The following is a 20,248-nucleotide window of genomic DNA, read 5'->3' as shown; positions in this document are numbered from 1 at the left end:
TCTACAAACAGTGGTGTGGCGCCATGTGTGCAGAGGCTAGAGAACTGCCGAAAGGGGCTACCAAGGCTGTGAAAAAATACACAATTGTTGCCGTGAGTGACTTTGAAAGACGCTAGTGCCTTGTAGTGCCCTTCTGAAATTCAAACAGTAATGCAGAAGTGTGTGTTTTAGAATTTACGGTGTATGAAATTCATGTTTTTAAAAGAACTTGCCTACAGATGGTTTCCACACCTGAAATTGTGCTCTGCGAGTTGCATAGCTGGAAATTCAATGTTCAATCCTACTTTGGCTCCAATTTAACATTTGGTGCTCTGTGGACTGAGTTGAACATGTTGAGGCTTTGCAATTTCACTTGTGTTAAAGGCTCTAGTATTTTCCATTCCTATGCAGATTTCTTTGAAGTAGAATTGCCTGCATATTTCTTCTCTGCCTTCACAGAAGGCAATGTCCCTTACCATGATTATTAACTATAAGTTTGTGGCTTGAGTTTACAAGTTTTACTTGTTTGTTGCATTGATGTTCCCATGTAGTAAGTAATTTTTAGTTTGGTTGTGGAAAAAACCCTGGGCTGAAGTTAGCATTTAAGTTACAAAACAAAACAAAAACAAAAAAACTAGTCCCAGATTTTAAAAATTGTAGTAAAATTGAAACTCACTGGTTTTTCTCTGAACTCTTGTAATCAAGTTTTGATCACATTTTCTATTAAAGTGGCTAACACATGGCTACAAAAAAAAGAGAGAGAGAGAGAGAGAGAGATCTGCATTCCTGTGTTTATTGCAGCACTATTCATGATGGCCAAGATATGATATCAACCTAAGTGCTCACCAACAAATTAATGGATAAATAAAATGTGGTCTATAACCACAATGAAATACTATTCAGCCTTAAAAAATAAAATTCTGTCGTTTACAGCAACATGAATGAATTTAGAGGATTTTATGTTAACTGAAATAAGCCAGGCACAGAAAAATAAATACCACATGTTCTCACTTATATGTGGAAGAATAAAACGTTGAGCTCATAGAAGCAAAGAGTAGAGTAGTGGTTATTAAAGGCTGGGAAAGGCAGGGAGGTGGGGAGAATTGGGAGAGGTTAGCTAATGGACAAAAAATTACAGCTGGATAGGAGGAAAAAGTTCTAATGCTCTATAGCATTGTAGGGTGACTATAGTTAACAATAATTTATTATATATTTTTAATAGCTGGAACAGAGGATTTTGAATGTTCCTACCACAAAGAAATTATAAATGTTTGAGGTGATGGATATGATAATTACCCTGATTTGAGCATCACACTTTGTATACATGTATCAAAATATCACACTGTGCCTCATAAATATATGCAATTATGTGTCAATTTAAAATAAAAAAGAAAGAATCTATTCACCATATATATGAGAGCTTTTTCTGACTCTCGATTCTATTTCATTGGATATGTCTGTCCTTATGCCAGTGCCATTCTGTTTTAATTACTGTAGCTTTGTAGTAAGTTTTGAAATCAGAAAGTGTGGGTCTTCCAACTCTATTCTTCCTTATCAAGATCGTTTTGGTTATTCAGGGTCACTTTCAATTCTATGTAAATTTGAGGATCAGCTTCCCCATTTGTGGAAAAAAAAGACTGTTGGAATTTTAGAAGAGATTGTATTGAATTTGCTGATTATTTTCAGCAGTATTGACATCTTAACAGTGGTACATCTTCCTATCCATAAGCACAGAATGTATTTTCAGTTACTTTGATCTTTTTAATTTTTTTGTATTTTTTATCTTTTATAGTTTTCAGTGTATTAATCTTTCACTTCTTCAGTTAAATTTATTTCTAAGTATTTAATTATTTTAGATGCTATTGTAAATGGAATTTCTCTCTTAATTTCCTTCTAGTGTATAGAAAACAATTTGTTTTTGTGTGCTGATTTTGTATACTGCAACTTTGCTGAATTCATTCATTAGCTCTGAGTTTTCTTGTGGATTATTTGGGGTTTTGTATACAAAGGATTCTGTCATCTATACATAGAAATAGTTTCACCTATTCCTTTAGATTTGGATGACTTTTTTATTTTATTTTATTTTTTTAGATGGAGTCTCACTCTGTTGCCTTGGCTGGCATGTAATGGCACGATCTCAGCTTGCTGCAACCTCCACCTCCCAGGATCAAGCGATTCTCCCACCTCAGCCTCCAGAGTAGCTGGGATTACGGGCACCTAACATCATGGCGGGCTAATTTTTGCATTTTTTGTAGAGACAGGATTTTGCCTTATTGGCCAGGCTGGTCTTGAACTCCTGATCTCAGGTGATCTGCCTGCCTCGGCCTCTCAAAGTGCTGGGATTACAGGCATGATCATCGCGCCCAGACCGTTTGTTTTTTGTATTATTTGTAGAGACAGGGTGCCACTATGTTGCTCAGACTGGGCTCAAACTCCCAGGCTCAAAGAATCTGCCCACTTTGGCCTCCCAAAGTGCTGGGATTACAGGCGTGAGCACCACACCCAGTCTATTTGCTTTTCTTGTCTTGCTAGAACTTTCAATTCAGTGTCAAATAGCAGTGGGATCTTTTTCTTGTCCCTTGTCTTAAGGGGAACTCATTTTACCATTGAATATACTGTTAGCTGTAAGTTTTCCAGAAACACACTCTATCATGTTGAGAAATTGTCCCTATGTTACTAATTTGCTGAGAGTTTTTTTTTTTTTTTTTTAAGATGGAGTCTCACTCTGTCACCGAGGTTGGAGTGCAGTGACACCATCTCCCCGCCTCAGCCTTCCAAGTAGCTGGGACTACAGGTGCCCACCACCACGCTCGGCTAATTTTTGTATTATTTAGTAGAAACGGGGCTTCACCATGTTGGCCAGGCTGGTCTTGAATTCCTGACCTCAGTTGATCCACCCATCTAGGCCTCCCAAAGTGCTGGGATTACTGGCGTGAGCCACTGCACCAAGCCGAGAGTTTTTATTATGAAAGAGCCGAGAGGTTTTATTATGAAAGGGTGTTAAATTTCCTCAAATGCTTTTTCCATGTCAATTGAGATGATAATGTGATTCTTTTCCTTTTGTTCAAATTGAAACGTCCTGCATTCCATGGTAAAATCCCATTCGATTGTGAATAATCCTTATGGTATACTGATGGAGTCAATTTGCTAATTTTTTATTTTTTATTTATTTATTTATTTTTGAGCCAGTCTCACTCTGTCACCGAGGCTGGAGTGTAGTGCTGTGATCTCAGCTCACTACAACCTCCGCCTTCTGGGTTCAAGCAATTCTACTACCTCAGCCTCCCGAGTAGCTGGGATTACAGGCTCATGCCACCATGCCAGGCTAATTTTTGTATTTTTAGTAGAGACAGAATTTCACCATGTTGGCCAGGCTGGTCGCGAACCCCTGACCTCAGGTGATCTGCCTGCCTTGGCCTCCCAAAGTGCTGGGATTACAGGCATGAGCCACCGCGCCTGGCCTTGCTAATATTTGTTAAGGATATTCCATCTATATTTATAAGCAATGTTAGTCTGCAATTTTCTTTCCTTGTGATGTCATCTGGCTTTAACAGCAAGGTGATGCTGGTTTCACAGAATGCATAGCAAGTTTTCCTTGCTATCCCCAAAACTTAAATTTTTTGAATTATTTGAGAAATAATTTGTGTTAATTTTCTTTGTTTAGTAGAATTCACCTGTGAAGCCATCTGATTCAGGACTTTTCTTTTGGGGAAGTTTTTTCTTAATTATGTTTACAATTACTTTGTTATAGAACTGTTGAGATTTTCTATTTCTTGTATCAACCTACAGAATTTCTATGTTTCAAGAAATGTCTTCATTTCCTCTAGGTTGTCCATTTTTTCATCTATTTTTCTATTCTCTTATAATCCATGTTATTTCTGAAAAATCAGTGGTAATGTCTCCATTTTCATTATTATTATTATTATTTTGCAGGTTTAGAGCTTTATTATCAGTCTATGCATAACTAAAGTTCAAAACAAATTTAATTCTGCTTAAGGGGACATTGTAAAGTAACAATATTTGGTATTACATGCCTCATATGACCCATTTCAAACCACAGAGAATTATACCTTTGTGTCACTGTTTCAAGAGACAAATTTGAACAGCTAAAACATCTTAAAAAGGCACCAAGCTTATGAAGTCTCAAACAAAACTTGAATTTTCTGTACATATTCCTGTCAAATGAAGTAATTTCCTGTACACCACTTATCTTGCAAACTGTTCTGTTTTTTTTAATTTTTCTTTTTATTTTTTATTTGACCTACATCGGCTCCGAGACCTAGAGAAGGATCCCGACGGCTTGTGATTTCTCTCCGGAGACAGCGATCTCTCTCTTCTCCTAACTCTAGAAAGGGACCTGCTCCCGCAGCGAGAGAGGCTTCTCCTTGGAGATCTGCGACGAGGTGGAGGACGCCTCCTGCAATAATCATCTCGAGGGCGACGACCCCGAGAGGGAGGTGGGCCACGATTTCTACTTCTTCTTTCACCATTCGACAGTTCCACTGTCACACAGCGGCCACATAGTGTTCTTCCATCTAGCTCTCGGACCGCATCAGCTGCATCTCGGGGATCTTCAAATTCAACAAAAGCAAAGCCGGGAGGGTTTCTAGCAACCCACACACTTCAGAGTGGTCCATAGTAGCCAAAAGCCTGTTCCAATTCAGTCTTGTTGCCATTGTTTCCAAGATTGCCTACACAAACCTTACAGTCCAATGGACAGGAATCACAATGCATTTCGAGATCTAGGGTAAAAAATGCGGAGGCTCAAACCCATACACTCCGTTGTGTCTTCCCGCTTTCCTCCCTCCCAACCCCCAGCAACGAATGCTCTGGCTCACCCGGCGTCCACGAAATGGCTGTCCATTTTTATTCTTATTTTTATTTAAGTCATTTGCATCTTTTCTCTTTTGTTTTTTGTCAGTCTAGATGGAAGCTTGTCAATTTTGTTTCTCTTTCCCAATAAATTATTTGCTTTATTGATTTTTTTCTATTGCTTATTGTCTCTACTTTTTAAAAATCTCTGCTCTAATCTTATTACTGTCTTATTTCTGCTATCTTTGGGTTTCGTTTGCTCTTCATTTTCTAGTTCCTTAAGATGTAAAGTTGAGTTATTGATTTGAGATCTTTTGTAATATAGACATTTACAGCTGTCGGCTTCCCTCTTAGCCCTGCTTTTTTGTCGCATCTCGTAAGTTTTGATAGGTTGTGTTTTTATTTTCATTTATCTCAAGATACAAATATTCTTTGTGGTTTCTTCTTTGATCCATTAGTTTTGTGAGAGTGCATTGTTTAATTTCCATGTGTTTGTGAATTTTCTGGTGTTTCCTCAGTTGTTGATTTCTGACTTCATACCATTGTGTTTAGAGAAGATACTTTGTGTGATACCTGTACTTTTTAATCTATTAAAACTTGTGTATGGCCTAACAGATGATCCATCCTAGAGAACCTCCCATGTGCGCTTCAGAACAATGTGCATTCTGTTGTTATCGGGCAGAGGGTTCTGTATATGTCTGTTAGGGCTAGTTGGTTTATTTTGCTGTTCAAGTCTTCTAATTTCTTATCTTTTCTCTGGTTGTTTTATCCATCATTGAAAGTGGAGTATTGAATTCTCAAACTATTACTCTACGATTGCCTATTGCAATTCTGTCATGTTTTTGCTTCATGTATTTTTATTATTAGGTGTGTAAATATTTATACTTGCTATTTTTTTTTGTTTTAAACCTTTTATTAATGTCCTTCTCTGTCTCTTGTAACCTTTTTGGATTTAAAATCTATTTTATCTGATATTACTATAGCCAACTCAGCTCTCTTTTAGTTACTATTTGCATGAAATATTTTTTACCATCCTTTCACTTTCAACCTATTAGTGTCTTTTAATCTAAAGTGAGTCTCCTGTAGATAATAATTGGATCCTGTTTTTCTGTATCCATTTTCCCCATCTCTGTCTTTCAAATAGAGAACTTAATCCATTTATACTTGAAGTATTTACTGATAAGGAGTAAATATTATTGCCATTTTGTTACTTTTTTTCTATGTGTCATTTCTTTATTGCCCCCTTTTTCCTCCATCATTGCCTGTTTTGTGTTTAGCTGATTTTTTTCAGGGAAAAATTTTTATTTTCTTCTCATTTCCATTTGAGTGTATTGTATAGATGTTTTCTTTCTAGTTACCATGAGAATTATATTTAACTTATTAAAGCTACAACATTCTATTTTGAATCTCTACCAACTTAACTTCAGTGGCATACAGAAACTCTGCTCCGTGCATCTTTGTCTTCTGCTTTTTGTTACTGATGTCCCAAATTACATCTTTATATACTATGTGCCCAATAAATAGGTTAATTCTTGTTTTTTGCATTTGTCTTTTTGTTTGTTTGTTTTTTGTTTTGAGATGGAGTCTTGCTCTGTCGCCCAGGCTGTAGTGCAGTGGCGTGATCCTGGCTCACTGCAAGCTCCGCTTCCTGGGTTCACGCCATTCTCCTGCCTCAGCCTCCTGAGTAGCTGGGACTACAGGCGCCCGCCACCATGCCTGGCCAATTTTTTCTATTTTTATTAGAGATGAGGTTTCACCGTGTTAGCCAGGATGCTCTCGATCTCCTGACCTCGTGATCCGCCGGCCTCGGCATCCCAAAGTGCTGGGATTACAGGTGTGAGCCACTGCACCCGGCTGCATTTGTCTTTTTAAAATGCAGAAAATTATTAATAAAAATGGAATTAAAAATGAAAATTACAATAATGCTACTTTATAATTGCCCATGTATTTATCTTTCCCAGAGATCTTCATTTTTTCATATGGCTTCAAGTTAATTCAAATATAGATGTATTTATTTAAGGCATGTTTCCTACCACCAGCATTGGGCACATGTTCAGATTGGCAGTCAGATCCATAAGTCTCAATGGCTTCAATTTAGCACTGCATTTACTTAACTGTACAGAGAATGCAGAACAGAAAATACAGCATATCCAACATCTTACAGCTCACTGGGAGGCCCAGCAGTACCCATGCACATAGTTTCTCATCCCTTCACTCACCCACACGCAGAGCATGCACAGTCGCTAGAGATGAGATGAAGGGCCCGGTGTGGTGGCTCACGTCTTTAAACCCAGTTCTTTGGGAGGCCAAGGCAGGCAGATCACGAGGCCAGGAGTTCGAGACCAGCCTGGCCAACATAACGAAACCTCATCTCTACTAAAAACCAAAAATTAGCTGGGTGCAGTGGCACACGTCTGTAGTCCCAGCTACTCATGAGACTGAAACAGGAGAATCACTTGAACCCGGGAGGCGGAGGTTGCAGTGAACCGAGTCCATGCCATTGCACTTCAGCCTGGGCGACGACAGAGCAAGACTCCATCTCAAAAAAAAAAAAGAGAGATGAAGGTGTATGTGGTTCATGTTGACAGAGGGAAGTCCCTGCCTTGGTTTTCCATGAGTCTTTTATATTCTCCTTGTGATGAAGGCTGCAGGCCTGTGTGCATTCCTAGGGCAGGAACAGTCCCACAGACCAAGGGCTTCACAGTAAACAAAGCAGGTAACTAGTTCGCAACATACATTATTCCACACTGAACTTGATACGTTTTCAAGGAAACAGTGTTGTGAGAAGATGGCCTAGGTCTGTCCAGGATCGAGGCCTGCAATTAATTAATACTTTACTCACAGCATTCAAAAGGGAATAAAGAATAACATATACACTTATGGCCAGGCATGCTGGTTCACACCTGTAATCCCAACACTTTGGGAGGCTGAGGCGGGTAAATCTCTTGAGCCCAGGAGTTTGAGACCAGCCTGGGCAACATGGCGAAACCCTGACTCCACACAAATAAATACATAAATAAAATTAGCTGGGCATAGTGGTGTGAGCCTGTAGTCCCAGCTACTCGGGAAGCCAAGGTGGGAGGATCACCTGAGCCCCGGGAGGTGTAGGCTGTGGTGAGCCATGATGGTGTCACTGCACTCCAGCCCGGGTGACAGAGTGAGACCCTGCCCTTCCCCAGCAAAACAAAAGAAAGAAAGAAGAAGAATACTTAAGTATCAAATCCTCCAGCTTAAGAAATGAAACAGGCTGGACGCGGTGGCTCATGCCTGTAAACCCAACACTTTGGGAGGCCGAAGCTGGGGGATCACCTGAGGCCGGAGTTTGAGACCAGCCTAGTGGTCGTGTGAGGTGGCTCAAGCTGTAATCAAAGTGCTGTAATCCAAGCACTTTGGGAGGCTGAAAGAGGCGGATCACAAGGTCAGGAGTTCGAGATCAGCCTGGCCAATATGGTGAAACCTCCTCTACTAAAAATACAAAAATTAGCCTGGTGTGGTGGCAGGTGCCTGTAGTCCCAGCTACTTCCAAGGCTGAGGCAGGAGAATCGCTTGAACCCGGGTGGCAGAGGTTTCGGTGAGCCAAGATCGCACCACTGCACTCCAGCCTAGGTGACATATCAAGACTCTAAAAAAAAAAAAAAAAAAAAGACCAGCTTGGCTAACACGGTGAAACTCCATCTCTACTAACAATACAAAAATTAGCTGGGCGCAGTGGCATGCCCTGTAATCCCAGCTACTTGGAAGGCTGAGGCTGGAGAATCTCTTGAACCTGGGAGGGAGAGGTCGAGGTGAACGAAGATCCCGCCACTGCACTCCAGCCAGGGCGATAGAGCAAGACACTGTCTCAAAAAAATAAAAAATAAAAATAAATAAATAAAAATAATAAAATAAAATAACACAAATGAAACAACAGCAATACCTCTGTGCATCCTTCCCCTCTTCACGCCTCCAGGTAATCACTGCCTTCAATTTGAAATTTATCTTCTGCTCCATTATTTTAGTGTAAACAAGTTTACATCACTGACGACATACTTTAATGTAAGCAAAATCTATGTGACGATAAACAGATGACAATTTAGTGACCTCTACATGTGTAACAGATAAAAAAAAACACACAAAAAACTGCAACAACAAGCAGTCCTCTCTTCTACACTTTCCACATCCATCTGCCAGCCAGAGAATCTTCAGATATTCATATATACTCTGACAGTTCAAAAATAAATAGTTATCAATACCAGTACTATGCTTTCAGCTTTTTCATCGCATGTCATACAGGGTACCTGTCACCTAGAAAATTGAACTATTTTCTAGTTCAATTACCACGCAGGGCATGGTGATGGGCAGCTGTAATCCCAGCTACTTGGGAGACTGAGGCAGGACAATCACTTGAATCTGGGAGGCGGAGGTTGCAGTGAGCCGAAATCACTCCAGCCTGGGCAAGAGAGTGAGGCTCCATCTCCAAAAAAAAAAAAAAAAGAAATATACGAGTCATTAATAAAAACACCACCTGTTTTAACGCATAGTCAACTTAACTATCAGATTGGCAAAAATATTTACAAATCCCAGAACTCACCATTGGCACAAGTGTAAGGAAAATAGCCTCTTGGTGAAGGCTTTCTGGAAGGTAGACTGTGTGTGTGTGTGTGTGTGTGTGTGTGTACACACACATATATAATTATATAGAGTTATATGATTACATCTGTTAATATTTAATGTATGTATCCATTTGATCCAACAATGCCACTGTTAGGAATCTCTCCTCTGGAAATATCCAAACAAATGTCAAGGCCTGACGCTCACAGCAGCACCGTTAATCCAGTAGTAGATGGGACCCAGCCTACATGTCCCTCAGTTGGGGTGAATTAAACATATTGTAGTTCATCCATTCAATGAACTCTCGTGTGGTCATTAAAAACGTCTGTGTCGGCCAGGCGTGGTGGCTCAAGCCTGTAATCTCAGCACTTTGGGAGGCCGAGGTGGGCGGATCACGAGGTCAGGAGATTGAGACCATCCTGGCCAACACGGAGAAATCCCGTCATTACTAAAAATACAAAAAATTAGCCAGGTGTGGTGGCGGGCACCTGCAGTCCCAGCTACTTGGAGGCTGAGACAGGAGAATGGTGTGAACCCGGGAGGCTGAGCTTCAAGTAAGCTGCAGAGAAAAAGCCTGAAATCGGGACAGCTAAATACCAGCAGCATTTTTGAGTGGCTGGGTAATAAGCGATTTTTTTCTGTATTTTCTGAAACGTTTACAGTGAATGTGGATTACCTTTATTAAAATAAAGCCATAAAACAAAGAAATAAATAAGATTACAATAAGTATTTGATTAAGGATACTTCCTTTTAAAGATATGAGATATGTATTTCTTAGAACTTCACAAGTAATTATTTTTGTGGTATATTATATACAATATTAACTGGTACTTTGATGAGGGGTATAGAAGTTATTTTGACTAGCCCGGGTGCGATGGCTCACGCCTATAATCCCAGCATTCTGGGAGCCCAAGGTGGGTGGATCACAAGGTCAGGAGATCGAGACCATCCTGGCTAACACAGTGAAACCCTGTCTCTACTAAAAATACAAAAAATTAGCCGGGCGTGGTGGCGGGTGCCTGTAGTCCCAGCTATTCGGGAGGCTGAGGCAGGAGAATGGTGTGAACCTGGGAAGCGGAGCTTGCAGTGAGCCGAGATCCCACCACTGCACTCCAGACTGGGCGACAGAGCGAGACTGTCTCAAAAAAAAAAAAAAAAAAAAAAGACGTTACTTTGACTAAATGTAGTCTTACTGACTGAAATTTGGACGTAATCCACTACTACATCTTTTTTTCAATAGCACCCACATCCATGAATCTTAAAGCCCTTCACTGCCATAATAAATAAATCTCCACATTATTCCTTCAGAGGGAAGAAAAAGAAATGCTGTCACGATTTGGGGGGTGTTCAGTCTGAGAGGCAGGATGGCTAGACCTGGCTGGTTGGAGTGTCCTGGCCCATCTCCTCCATCATTGACACATCCAGGGTCGGCGGGCAAGACCCCTGAGCTTGGATTTTTATTCTTTGTTCATAAAATAATGGAAACAATCCTTCCCATTCCTTTCCTCACAAAGGTGTTGAAGGGGTCTTAGTGGCTTGAATGAAGGTGCCATTTCAACATATTCAGTGCTGGCCTTTGTCATTAGAAGTACATCAAGGTTAGTATTGGCGATTGGCTCCAACTGTGGAACTCACAAAATGCACCTTCTCCCTCACATCACTTCACCATTTTTGTCCCTGAATCCGATCATAATTCTACCTGAAACCTCAGCGATGGATGAGGGGCCTTCCAAAATACACAGTGAACAACTCGAATCTCCGTATTCTTGCCTGCTTCTTGGAGACAGCCCTGATAATTACCTGATCTCTGTCTGAGGTGCTAAAAGACTTGAGCCTGAAACACACCTTTTTTTTTTTTGTTTTTGAGACAGAGTCTTGCTCTTGTTGCCCCGGCTGGAGTGCAATGGTGCAATCTCAGTTCACTGCAACCTCCGCCTCCCAGGTTCAAGTGATTCTCTTCCCTCGGCCTCCTGAGTAGCTGGGATTACAGGCACCCGCCACCACACTCAGTTAATTTTTTGTATTTTTAGTAGATACGGGGTTTCGTCATGTTGGCCAGGCTGTTCTTGAACTCCTGACCTCAGGTGATCCACCTGCCTCGGCCCCCCAAGGTACAGGGATTATAGGTGTGAGCCACCATGCCCAGCCGCCTGAAGCACACTTGGAACTTCTTGCTGAGAAATAACAATTTTCGCTTTTGAATTATGACCAGAACATCCACAGTGAAAATGCATGTTTCTTGGCAGTGAGCATACTGGAAGTGTAGATTAAGGAGAGAGGGGAGACACAGCAGCCAAGAGCAGACCCAGGTGGAAGAAGGGGAGAAGGGAGGGTGAGGGGACAAAAGACAGGGAAAGGAGGGCTGTGTCACACGGAGTGGGCTCCTTCTGACACAGCCTGCCACACTTTGTGCACACCTCCTGCAGCCTGCATCCTCCCTGCATTTTGTACAGGGCTTTGGTATCTCTTTAGGTGCTTACAATGAAATAAAAAAGAATATTTTTAAAGAGTTGGCCCCACATATGTGCTGAAGGACTACTAGGAAGGAGAGTCTTTCTGTAGCCAGGTTGGGGAACACGTCTCTCTCTCCTTTCCTGGGCTTCACCAGCAATGGGCCAAGTAGCCCAAGAACAGAGAGGCTGTCCTGAATTTCGTTTTTTTTTTTTTTGAGATGGAGTCTTGCTCTGTCACTCAGGCTGGAGTGCAGTGGCGTGATCTCAGCTCACTGCAATCTCCATCTCCCAGGTTTAAGCGATTCTCCTGCCTCATCCTCCCTCATAGCTGGGATTAGAGGCGCATGCCACCACGCCTGGCTAAGTTTTGTATTTTTAGTGGAGATGGGGTTGCACCATGTTGGCCAGGCTGGTCTCAAATTCCAGACCTCAAGTGATCCGGCCTCCTTGGCCTCCCAGAGTGTTGGGATTACAGGCATTGAGCCACCGCATCTGGCCTGAATTTCCCTGGAGACTTTGCCTCAAGCCAGTACTTCACCAGTTTCTGTATTCTGGGATCTTGGTATTGCACTCCCTCTTGGGGTTTTCTGAGTGTAACTAATTATCCTATTTTCTAACGACAGCAATCATAAACCAGGGAAGCATTTCCTAAATGAAATACTGTCAGAATATTCACTCTCTGGCCTCAGTCTATTACCACTCGATCCAACTACATCCACCCATTTTCCTCTGGAAAAAGTAAGTATCAAAGGCAGAACGATGCTTCGCCAGCAGGATGGGTCATGTTCCTGGATTACAAGACCTGGGCAGGGCAGGACACGGGTTTCCAATATCTCAGGCATTCTCTTGCTAACACTGTGTCTAATCTCTGCAGTGTCTGCTCGGAGAAAGCCCCATTCCCAAGCCCAGCCCAGCTGTCCTCAGCAGAGGGACACAGCTCCACCTCCATCTCAGCCCTCTGCCTCTGCAAGGCCTCCCCTGGCATAAAGTGACAGGAATAGGACAGGACATGCTCGAACTTGAGAAAATTCCCCATGTGTGTAAAGACTAGTGATGCTGAGTGCCGCAGACCAGGAGGTCAGAGAATAAGACCCGTGGGAGCCCAGATGAGCAGCACCTTCTTCCCACCAGGTGTGGGTGCAGGAGTCCTTGAGGAAATGACGAGCCTGGGCTGGGTTCCAGAAGGACGGAAGGCTGTGGACTGAACCAGGAGGGAGGAACACAATGTTCCAGGCAGCAGCGGGAGCTAAGAAGTGTGGACGCTCATTGAGAGGCTTGTAACCAATGCAGGCCAGTGGGCACCTGGCACAGGAAGGGGAGCAAGGCTGGGTCAGGAGGGCTTAAATACCATGTCAGGGACCCAGACTGCCCGCAATGGGGAGACATCAGGAGCTTTTAAGTCAGGGAGGGTCTTATTGTTCCTTTTCTTTTCTTTTCTTTTTTTTGAGGCAGAGTCTTACTCTGTCACCCAGGCTGAAGTACAGTGGTGCGATCTCGGCTCACTGCACCGTCCGCCTCCCGGTCAAGCAATTCTCCTGCCTCAGCCTCCCAAGTAGCTGGGATTACAGGCACCTGCCACTGTGCCCAGCTAATTTTTTTTATTTTTAGTAGAGACGGGATTTCGTCATGTTGGCCAGGCTAGTCTTGAACTCCTGACCTCAGGTGATCCACCCACCTCGGCCTCCCAAAGTGCTAGGATTGCAGGCGTGAGCTACCACACTCAGCCTTGATTGTTCCTTTTTAAATTTTCTGTCCATTAATTATTGACAGAGGTTGTCTCCACGTGTATGGGAAGAATCCCCCTTTCTGTGAGCAGCCATTGATCCACAGGAGCAAAGTCAAAAAACCATCAGCGCAACCCAATGTCTATTATTTCATTTTTTAAATGACAACTACTAAATATTTTACGTTTTTCTTTCTTCTTTTTTTCTGTTTTTGAGACAGAGTCTCATTCTGTTTCCCAGGCTAGAGTGCAGTGGCGCAATCTCGGCTCACTGCAACCTCTGCCTCCCAGGTGCAAGCAATTCTCCTGCGTCAGCCTCCCAAGTAGCTGGAATTACAGGAACATGCCACCACGTCCGGTTAATTTTTTTTTTTTTTGTAGAGATGGGGTTTCATCATGTTGGCCGGGCTGGTCTCGAACCCCTGACCTCAAGTGATCCACCTGTCTTGGCCTCCCAAAGTTCTGGGATTACGGGCGTGAACCACTGTGCCCAGCCTATTTTACCTTTTACCTTTACACTGCGGAGGTTGCAGTGAGCTGAGACCATGCCATTGCACTCCAGCCTGGGGGACAGAGTGAGACTCTGTCTCAAAAAAAAAAAAAAAAAAAAAAAAAAGTAGCGTTTCTATTTTTAAATGCTAGCAAATAATAAAAGACTCTCATAACCAACTTGAATTTGGCTTCCTCCATTAAGCTTTCTCAACCCATTGCAGCCATCATACCCCAGGGCCTGACAAAATGAGGGCCGCCTTACACTATGGATGGGCCCACTTTGACTGCAGTGAGACCACAGCACCCGCACACCCAGAGTGCGGTGGAATTTTGGGCCCATGGATTCCCGCCTGTGGGAGTTGAATCATCCAATGACGGGTGGCCCTGGCTGGCGTCACCCACTAGGCACTTGGGAGGCAGATGACAAAGGAATTTTTCCCCAAGTCTGCAGCCTAGACCTGGAGGTGTTTCCAGTCTTCTCATAACCTCATCCTAGATGCCAATTATCATCCGATTACAAATTCCTTTCATCTAATTTGGTTTTCTTCCTAATCTGTCTATGGAGATAGACAAACCAAAAAGAGCCAGCAAACTAGGTTCCTTTTTTCTTTTTCTTTTCTTTTTTTTTTTTTTTTTTTTGTTTTGAGATAGAGTCCCGCTCTGTCCTGGGGCTGTAGTGCAATTACGCAATCTTGGCTCACTGTAACCCCTGTCTCCCAGGTTCAAGCAATTCTCTTGTCTCAGCCTCCTGAGTAGCTGGGATTACAGGTGCCTGTCATCATACCCAGATAATTTTTGCATTTTTAAGTAGAGACAAGGCTTCACCATGTTGGCCAGGTTGGTCCTGAACTCCTGACCTCAGGAGATCCATCAACCTTGGCCTCCCAAAGTGCTGGGATTACAGGCATGAGTCACTGCGCCTAGCCTCAACCAAACTTTTATTTCATCCCACAGCATTGCTGGGATGACATGGCTGCCTGCCCTGGTCCATTCTGTCCCTTGGTGGGACCCCTGTGGTCTCAACAAAACAAAACAAAACAAAAAACAGATAAATTTATTTATTTAACTCCACTGGCTAAGGAGTCAACATTCTGGGGCGAAATAAATGGCCAAAGATGCCCATGTCCCTGCAATTCTTCTGTCTTTAGTTTTCTTTGCCAAATTGGACACATTAACGACACATGAAATCACACGTTCCTAGGGAGGAGCCCTGCCCCATGCATTACTCAGATATAAACCTTCCGCTGGCCAAGGTGCTGATGTCAGGGAGCCATCAGTGCTGGTCTCAGGGCTTCTAGTTGCACCAGCTAACTGAAGTTCACTCTGCAAAGAATACACAACCAAAAAAGTTGGTATGGTTACAAGTCTGATTTCTACTTATTTCTGTTTTGATGAGAACAGAGCTGATATATTTTTACAGTTATGAAAGGAGTTCTATGGGAAACACAGGTTACCCACTTTGCATTTCCTGTTGAGTCTGCAGTTACTCTTGTGTGCCAAGTGAAGGGCAGCTTTGACCAGGTTCTGTCTCCGAGTGGCTTCCTGAGTCTTCGGGACTGCAGGGAGCCTCCCCTGCCTCTGCACTCCTGCAGCACTGTAGACCTGTCCTGTGGAATTACTTCCTGTGGACACGGGTGTCCCTGGCATAAATATGCACCCCTTCACTCAGGAACTCGCTGCTGCCCTTGTGCAAGGACTTACTGTGCTTCCATTTTCCCCATTCCATTGTTCAAACCAAAACCCAGGGATGAAAATTGGCTCCTCTCTTTTCCTTACTCATCCTGTATAATCTGTCAGCAAATCCTGCCTACCTAACTTCCAAAATTATCACCCAATTGTCCCTTCTCTCCAACTCTATCATTACCCCCGACCAGTTCCTGGGTTTTTACAACTCTCCAGCTGCACCCCCATCTCTGCTTCTGCTCTCACTCTCCACAGCCTCTCAGCTCACATGCCACAGTCATGCTTAAAAAATAAAATATAAGGGCCGGGTATGGTGCCTCATGCCTGTAATCCCAGCACTTTGGGAAGCCGAGGTGGGTGGATCACTTGAGGTCAGGAGTTGGAGACCAGCCTGGCCAATATGGTGAAACCCTGACTGTACTAAAAAATATAAAAATTAGCTGGGCGTGGTGGTGGGTGACTGTAATCGGTACCCACTACCACTGGGAAGAACTCGGGAAGCTGAGGCAGGAGAATCGCTTGAACCCAGGCGGTGGAGGTTGCAGAGAGCTGAGATCGCACCACTGCACTCCAGCCTGGGGGAGAAAGTGAGACTCCACCTCAATAAAATATAATAAAATAAAAAAATAAAATGTGAGATAAATTGGGCCGGGCGCAGTGGCTCATGCCTATAATCCCAGCACTTGAGAGGCCGAGCTGGGCAGATCACTTGAGGTCAGGAGTTTATGACCAGCCTGACTAACATGGTGAAATCCCATCTCTACTAAAAATACAAAAATTAGCCGGGCGTGTGGCGCACACCTGTAATCCCTGCTACTCGGGAGGCTGAGGCAAGAGAATCGCTTCAATCTGGGAAGTGGAGTGAGGAGTGAAGGGAGATCATGCCACTACACTCCAGCCTGAGTGACAGAGGGACACTCTGTCTCAAGACAAACAAACAAACAAACAGATAAATCAACCTCGTTCAGGTACAATTCATACAATGAAATGTACACATTTTAAGTGGATATGACTTTGTCTGTCAACTTCCTCTTGCTGATGCAGTGCTGGCCACACCAACCTCCTTTCTTTCCTGGAGACACCAGGCTCCCTTTCATTCCAGGACCTTTGTAATGGCTGTGCCCTCTGCCTGGAAGGGCTTTCCCTGGCCCCTTCTTGTCATCTCAGCTTTAGAGAGATGACATCTAAAGTAGCTGCCGAGCCCCTCCCACCACTTTACTCTGTCTTATTCTTTTTTTTTTTTTTTTGGCCGAGTCTTGCTCTGTTGCATAGGCTGGAGTGCAGTGGCTCCATCTTGGCTCACGGCAACCTCCGCCTCCTGGGTCAAGCGATTCCCTTGCCTCAACCTCTTGAGTAGCTGAGATTACAGGCATGTGCCACCATGTCCAGCTAACTTTTTTGTATTTTTAGTAGAGATGCGGTTTCACCATGTTGGTGAGGCTGGTCTCGAACTCCTGAACTCAAATGATCTGCCCACCTCGGCCTCTCAAAGTGCTGCGATTACAGGTGTGAGTCACCGCGCCTGGCCCCTCTGTCTTATTATTACCACACTGCTCACTAATTTTTTTTTTTTTTTTTTTTTTTTTTTACCTCTTCTGTCTGTTGTTGATTTCTGTTCCTGCCACTACAATGCAAGCCCCAGAGGGACTTGGGAGGCCAAGGCAGGCAGATCACAAGGTCAGGAGATAGAGACCATCCTGGCTGACGTGGTGAAACCCCATCTCTACTAAAAATACAAAAATTAGCCGGGCATGGTGGCGCACACCTGTAGTCCCAGCTACTCAAGATGCTGAAGCAGGAGAATTGCTTGAACCCAGGAGTTGGAGGTTGCAGTGTGCCAAGATTGCACCACTGCACTCCAGCCTGGGCGACAGAGTGAGGCTCCATCTCAAAAAAAAAAAAGAAGAAAAAAGAATGCAAGCCCCAGGAAAGCAGGGAGCTTATCCGCATACCTTGTCTCTGTCCCTTGTCAGCAGTATCCAATGTTTTTGGCATCAGAGACCAGTTTCATGGAAAACAATTTTTCCACAGATGGGAGTGTGGGGATGGGGGGTGGAGGATCAGGATGAAACTGTTCCATCTCAGATCATCAGGCATTACATTCTCATAAGGAGAGCAGAACCTGGATCCCTCACGTGGGCAGTTCACAATAGGGTCCCGCTCCTGTGAGAATCGAATGCCGCTGCTGATCTGACAGGAGGCGAAGCGCAGGCGGTCATGCTGGGTTGCCCCTCACCTCCTGCTGTGTGGCCCGGTTCCTAACAGGCCATGGACTGGTACTGGTCTGCATCTGGGGCGGAGTTAGGGACCCCTGCCTTATCTCACTGTGCCCAATACCCAAGTCTTCCTCTGTGCCTTCTGGAATTCAGTCAAATACCTGCCAAACCCCACACATTCTGCACCTCCGCCCTATAGAAGGCGCCCCTCCACCTGTGGTCTGCTCAAGGGTGGCTTCTTTCTTCCTCTTATGCTGGACCCGAGGACCTCATCTTTTCCTGGGCCTTAGTGCCAGGTGCCCAGGGTGTCCTGGGTCCACTGCTCTCTCTCCCTGGGCAATCTCCTCTGATCTCATGCCCACATGCTGGCCTCTCCCACGTGCTCTCCCACCCAGCTCTCCCTCCACACTCCTAAGTGTGTCCAGTGGCTTATCAAACCCCTGACTCAGAACTAACAGGCAACATCCCCAAAGCTAGATTCCCAATCATGTCCTCCCCAAAAATCTGCCGCACCCCAGCCTTCTCCACCTTAGTCAATGCCAGTGCCCTGCTGCCTTTGCTCAGAGCAAAACATGGAGTCACCTTGGACAACCCTTTTCTTTCACACCTCACATCCAACTGGGCAGGCTCTACATTCAAGATATATCTTGACTATATTTCTCACCACATCCACAGCCACCATCCTGGTCCCAGAACCCTTTCTCTTCCAGGAGATTGCAGCAGCCTGCGTCTGGCCCCTGAGCTCCATCTCTTCCTTTAGTCTCTTCTCAACACAACCAGAGTGACCTTCAAAACTAACTTAAACTTTGTCCTTCCTCTATTCAAAATCACAGTGGTCCTGCATCTCTCCCAGGACAAAAGCCAAACACCTAATCTTTTAAGAGGACCTGAACTTTGTTTTTAATCAGTTTAATCTTAATGTGGTTAAGATATGGCAGGCATGGAAATGACTGTCATGGGGGAAGAGGAGGTGCATCCTCATAGACGCCTAGAATAGGAGGTGCGGCACGCCATGGGGGCCACTGGAGGAAGGGGCAGGGTCAGCCGGGAGGCAGAAAGAGCAGGAAAACGTGGGCAAGAGGAAAGGGTGAGGCTGGGTAAGCAGATTTGAGATTGGCTGGTTTGGATCATTTCAGGGGGTCCTGGGCACAGGGGCTGGTGGTCTGGTGTCTGTCTGGTCCTGGAGTGGTTAGGCAGGTAGATAGTGGCCTGGAGAGAGCGCCCGACACTGGAGGTGATTGAGGGTGTGGGCCCTTGATAGTTTGGTTTGCAGATTTACTATCTCTAGGAATGAGCTACCCCTATGAGGGGCTCATCCCTCTAAGGCCAGCAAGGCCCCAATATGTAAAGCATCAAAATACAGAATGAAAAAGACAAGGGGAAGACACTGTCAATGCCTCACAGGAGCCGCTGCCCTGCCTGGCCCTGGTCGGCCTCCTTTCCTTGTTACCTAACCCTTTCTTCCTCTGTGCAGGCCACCCTGCGTGCCTGGCCTCAGTCCCCTGTGGGCTGCAGGGTTCACCCCCTCCACACCTTCTCAGTGGTCGCTCTGCCCACCCAGAGTGGAGCTGGCGGTGGGTCATGCCCCACCCTGTGCCCCCAGCCCCATCCCACTGCTATGCCTCTGCTTTCATCTTGAGCATTTATTACCTTCTGACAAGCCACATAATGTATTTACTTTTTATGTTTGCTGTTTATTCTTTCTTTGACTGAAGCATGAGCTCCCTGTTATGAAAATCTGATGCACCCCAACTACCTGGATCAGCATCTGGGTCGTCCTTGGCCTTGAGAAATTCAAGTTGAATGAGTGACAGTTAAAAGATGAGGAACGAGATGCATGCGGGCCCTTCACTCTGCCATTTCAGAGGTGAATTTATGCAGGCAGCCACTTAGCTGCTTCTTGGAAACCCAAATGATTGACTTAGGGAAAGGAGAAATGGCACCGGGCCGCAGTGGGGAGAGTGGGCCTCCCTCCCGCAGTCTTCCTCGCTTTCTCCCACATGGCCTCAGCCTCCAGCTGAGCCAAAACCGAACAATAACCTAAGGACCTTCCTAACAAGGAGAGAAGTGGACGGCCTCTCAGCTTGGATTTTGCTTCTCTCAGTTTTGCTCTCACATTTGCTTTTTATTGAGATATAATTCGCATATTATAAAAACCACCGCCTAAGGTAAACAACTCAGTAGTTTAGAGTCTGTTCTCAGAGTTGTGCATCTGCCACCACCGTAACCACTTTTGAACACTTTATTACCCCAGGGAGATCTGCCACCCCTCTGCTGTAACCCCAGTGCCCTCCCCACCG

General features: G+C 44.5%; 1 pseudogene across 1 annotated transcript; it reads right to left on the bottom strand.

Moving 5' to 3' along the window:
• Positions 1–3,908: 3,908 nt before the first annotated feature.
• Positions 3,909–4,828, bottom strand: LOC112604732 (annotated as a pseudogene). The gene has a single exon (XR_003115276.1). The product of XR_003115276.1 is annotated as a serine/arginine-rich splicing factor 3 pseudogene (transcript).
• Between the last annotated feature and the right edge of the window lie 15,420 nt (positions 4,829–20,248).

Source organism: Theropithecus gelada, chromosome 13 (genome assembly GCF_003255815.1).
Source record: "Theropithecus gelada isolate Dixy chromosome 13, Tgel_1.0, whole genome shotgun sequence".
NCBI lineage: Eukaryota > Metazoa > Chordata > Mammalia > Primates > Cercopithecidae > Theropithecus > Theropithecus gelada.
This window is presented reverse-complemented; position numbering and strand designations above follow the sequence as displayed.